Source organism: Lepidochelys kempii, chromosome 3 (assembly GCF_965140265.1).
Source record: "Lepidochelys kempii isolate rLepKem1 chromosome 3, rLepKem1.hap2, whole genome shotgun sequence".
NCBI classification, from domain to species: Eukaryota; Metazoa; Chordata; order Testudines; family Cheloniidae; genus Lepidochelys; species Lepidochelys kempii.
The window spans coordinates 45,099,441-45,104,560 of record NC_133258.1 but is presented as its reverse complement, the minus strand read 5'-3'; positions in this window follow the sequence as shown (position 1 = coordinate 45,104,560).

Genomic DNA, 5,120 nt, shown 5'->3' with positions numbered 1-5,120 from the left:
CACGCTGCCCTACCTTTTCTTGCCTATGGCTGGTGCTTTGGCCTGCTCTAAAACAGAGGCCTTAGGTGAAGAGCTCTGTGTAAAAAGAACAGGCAGATTGTGGCACCTTAGAGACTAACAAATTTATTAGATTTCAGAGTAGCAGCCGTGTTAGTCTGTATTCGTAAAAAGAAGAGGAGGACTTGTGGCACCTTAGAGACTAACCAATTTATTTGAGCATGAGCTTTCGTGAGCTACAGCTCACTTCATCGGATGCATACTGTGGAAACTGCAGAAGACATTATATACACACAGAGACTGTGAAACAATACCTCCTCCCACCCCACTGTCCTGCTGGTAATAGCTTATCTAAAGTGATCACTCTCCTTACAACGTGTATGATAATCAAGTTGGGCCATTTCCAGCACAAATCCAGGTTTTCTCACCCCCCCCCCCCCCATACACACACAAACTCACTCTCCTGCTGGTAATAGCTCATCCAAAGTGACCACTCTCTCTACAATGTGCATGATAATCAAGGTGGGCCATTTCCAGCACAAATCCAGGTTTTCTCATCCTCCCCCCCCACAAACTCACTCTCCTGCTGGTAATAGCTCATCCAAACTGACCACTCCCCTTACAATGTGTATGATAATCAAGGTGGGCCAGTGATCACTTAAGGTGAGCTATTACCAGCGGGGGGGAGGGACCTTTTGTAGTGATAATCAAGGTGGGCCATTTCCAGCAGTTGACAAGAACGTCTGAGGAACAGTGGGGGCAGGGATAAACATGGGGAAATAGTTTTACTTTGTGTAATGACCCATCCACTCCCAGTCTCTATTCAAGCCTAAGTTAATTGTATCCAGTTTGCAAATTAATTCCAATTCAGCAGTCTCTCATTGGAGTCTGTTTTTGAAGTTTTTTTGTTGAAATATTGCCACTTTTAGGTCTGTAATCGAGTGACCAGAGAGATTGAAGTGTTCTCTTACTAGTTTTTGAATGTTATAATTCTTGACGTCTGATTTGTGTCTATTTATTCTTCTATGTAGAGACTGTCCAGTTTGACCAATGTACATGGCAGAGGGGCATTGCTGGCACATGATGGCATATATCACATTGGTAGATGTGCAGGTGAACGAGCCTCTGATAGTGTGGCTGATGTGATTAGGCCCTATGATGGTGTCCCCTGAATAGATATGTGGACACAGTTGGCAATGGGCTTTGTTGCAAGGATAGGTTCCTGGGTTAGTGGTTCTGTTGTGTGATGTGTGGTTGCTGGTGAGTATTTGCTTCAGGTTGGGGGACTGTCTTTAAGCAAGGACTGGCCTGTCTCCCAAGATCTGTGAGAGTTATGGATTATCCTTCAGGATAGGTTGTAGATCCTTGATGACGCGTTGGAGAAGTTTTAGTTGGGGGCTGAAGGTGATGGCTAGTGGCGTTTTGTTATTTTCTTTGTTGGGCCTGTCCTGTAGTAGGTGACTTCTGGGTACTCTTCTGGCTCTGTCAACTGTTTCTTCACTTCAGCAGGTGGGTATTGTAGTTGTAAGATAGAGATCTTGTAGGTGTTTGTCTCTGTCTGAGGGGTTGGAGCAAATGCGGTTGTATCGTAGAGCTTGGCTGTAGACAATGGATCGTGTGGTGTGGACTGGATGAAAGCTGGAGGCATGTAGGTAGGAATAGCGGTCAGTAGGTTTCCAGTATAGGGTGGTGTTTATATGACCGTCACTTATTAGCACCGTAGTGTCCAGGAAGTGGATCTCTTGTGTGGACTGGTCCAGGCTGAGGTTGATGGTGGGATGGAAATTGTTGAAATCATGGTGGAATTCCTCAAGGGCTTCTTTTCAATGGGTTCAGATGATGAAGATGTCATCAGTGTAGCACAAGTAGAGTGAAATAGTGAAATAGTTATGGGTGAGGACAAAGTCACAAAGTTCAGCCACCAGGTTTGCCGTAATATTATCAGGGATACTGTTCCTTATGGCTTGTAGTCCATCTTTGTGTGGAATGTTGGTGTAGAGGGCTTCTACATCCATAGTGGCCAGGATGGTGTTTTCAGGAAGATCACCGATGGATTGTAGTTTCCTCAGGAAGTTAGTGGTGTCTCGAAGTTAGCTGGGAGTGCTGGTAGCGTAGGGTCTGAGGAGGGAGTCTACACAGCCAGGGAATCCTGCTGTCAGGGTGCTAATGCCTGAGATGATGGGGCGTCCAGGATTTCCAGGTTTATGGATCTTGGGTAGCAGATAGAATACCCCAGTTGGGGTTCCAGGGGTGTGTCTGTGCGGATTTGTTCTTGTGCTTTTTCAGGGAGTTTCTTGAGCAAGTGCTGTAGTTTCTTTTGGTAACCCTCAGTGGGATCAGAGGGTAATAGCTTGTAGAAAGTGGTGTTGAAGAGCTGCCTAGCAGCCTCTTGTTCATATTCTGACCTATTCATGATGACGACAGCACCTCTTTTGTCAGCCTTTTTGATTATGATGTCAGAGTTGTTTCTGAGGCTGTGGATGGCATTGTGTTCTGCATGGCTGAGGTTATGGGGCAAGTGATGCTGCTTTTCCAGAATTTCAGCCCGTGCACGTCAGCGGAAGCACTCTATGTAGAAGTCCAGTCTGTTGTTTCGACCTTCAGGAGGAGTCCACCCAGAATCCTTCTTTTTGTAGTATTGGTAGAAAGCTCTCTGTGGGTTAGTATGTTGTTCAGAGGTGTGTTGGAAATATTCCTTGAGTCGGAGACGTCAAAAATAGGATTTTAGGTCACCACAGAACTGTATCATGTTCGTGGGGGTGGAGGGACAGAAGGAGAGGCCCCGAGATAGGGCAGATTCTTCTGCTGGGCTAAGAGTATAGTTGGATAGATTAACAATATTGCTGGGTGGGTTAAGGGAACCACTGTTGTGGCCCCTTGTGGCATGTAGTAGTTTAGATAGTTTAGTGTCCTTTTTCTTTTGTAGAGAAGAAAAGTGTGTGTTGTAAATGGCTTGTCTAGTTTTTGTAAAGTCCAGCCACAAGGAAGTTTGTGTGGAAGGTTGCATCAAGTGAGCTGTAGCTCATGAAAGCTTATGCTCTAATAAATTTGTTAGTCTCTAAGGTGCCACAATTCCTCCCTTTTCTTTTTACGGATACAGACTAACACGGCTGCTACTCTGAAATCTGTGTAAAATGTTTTTACACACACACGGCTAGACTTCAGGTTGACCCCTTGTGCTTATGCTTTCTCATACAGTCTAATTACATGCTCACATACTATTTTTTCCACTGGACCAACCCCTGCTGCATTCACTGAATGAATACATTCACTGTTTCTTTTTATCATCTTAATTGAAGGAGGTCTTCTTCAACACACACCATCCAAATCCTGCACCTGAATCCAACTTTATTAATTTCCTCCTCGGCCTTTCTAGGATGCCTTCCCCATAGTATCTGACTGCTCCACAAACATGAATGAATTTCACACAGTGCCCCTGTGAGAAGAGGTGGTAATAGCATCCATTTTAAATAGGGAACATAGGAACAGAGGCCCAGAATCACAAAAAGATTTAGGTTTCAGAGTAGCAATCGTGTTAGTCTGTATCCGCAAAAAGAAAAGGAGTACTTGTTTTAGTCTCTAAGGGCCCGTAGAAGAATGTTTAAAAAATTGGAAACATGCCTCAGAGCTTGTCTATACTAGGAGTTCGTGCTCAGCAATCTGGGGTGTAAATCTACAACTGGCTATGTGGACCCTGTGACCACATACTAAAAGTTCAGTTTGAAACAACAGTAGGTAAGAGCACAATACAGAACTTTTAGTTCATGGTAGAAAGGTCTGTAAAGCCAGTTAGTGCTGTGTTAGAGCACTGTAGATTTTACACCTCAGCTTGCTATGCACTAGCGCATGTACTGACATGCCCTTATAGTAATAAGCTACATAGATTTAGTCTCAAAGAGCTCACAAAAAGAAGGTTAAGGGGTGACTTGATCAGTTTATAAATACCTACCCGATGAACCAATATTTAATAATGGGCTCTTCAGTCTAGCAGACAAAGGAATAACAAGTTCCCATAGTTGGAAGTTGAAGATAAACAAATTCAGACTGGAAATAAGATGTAAATTTTTAACAATGAGGTTAATTAAACATTGAAACAATTTACCAAGGGTTGTGGTAGATTCTTCATTGGTGGCCATTTTAAAATCAAGATTGGATGTTTTTCAAAAAGACATACTCTAATATGTTCAAACAGGAATTATTCATTCTGTGACCTGTGTTATGCAGAAAGTCAGATTAGATAATCGCAGTGGTCCCTTCTAGCTTTACAATCTATTCATCTAGTTCTCCAGGGTAGCATTCAACTTCCTCAACCAAGACCATCCTTTCTTTCTGTAATCTTGTCTCATTCACTACACACCTTCCAACTTCTGCACCAAATAAGCAAATGTCCTAAAAACAATATCCTTCTTCACTATACAATGCTGATTCATTCCCAGAGCATTCCCAGTTCACTCTGTACTTTGAATGAGGTAGGGGTCCTGTGGAACAAATAATATGTTAGCATGTAATTAAAGATTGTATTACACACAAAGGGGCTTAATTAAGATTGCAAGGAAACCTTACATCTGACATTTCCTAACTTCTGGGTGTTTGACTTTACAACCTTAATGTTCTTTTAATGCGGTTTTTTGAAATATCATTCCTGATTTTAAAAAAACCAACCTGAAAAAACAGATATTACATCACATGGTACCATATTAACCCCCAGCTTGGGTCATCACCAGTGTTTGAACTTTTAGATCCACAGCATATCCTCTACCACTTGAGCTAATGTAGTAACTGATAGCAGTGGTAGACTGAGTATGTGGATCAGGCACCCGAGGGGGATGAGATGCCCTCTTGCCCCAGTCTGCATCTTCCTATCCTTCCTGCCCAGAGCCGTGTCTTGGGTATAGCAAATCAGGGCAACTGCCCTGGGCCCCGCAATTTGGGGGGGCCCCACAGGTGGGGAGGTGAGGCGGGAGGGCAAGCTGGGTGAGGAGGCGAATGGGGAGGCGAGCGGCAGGCAGGCAGCGGGGGGGTGGGGAAGGAGGAGCCCCCCTACCAGAACCCCTCTCTCCCCCAGTGCCTCCTGCCCTCTGGCAGGCCCCGCTGATCAGCACCTCCCCTTCCCTCCCAGCTAC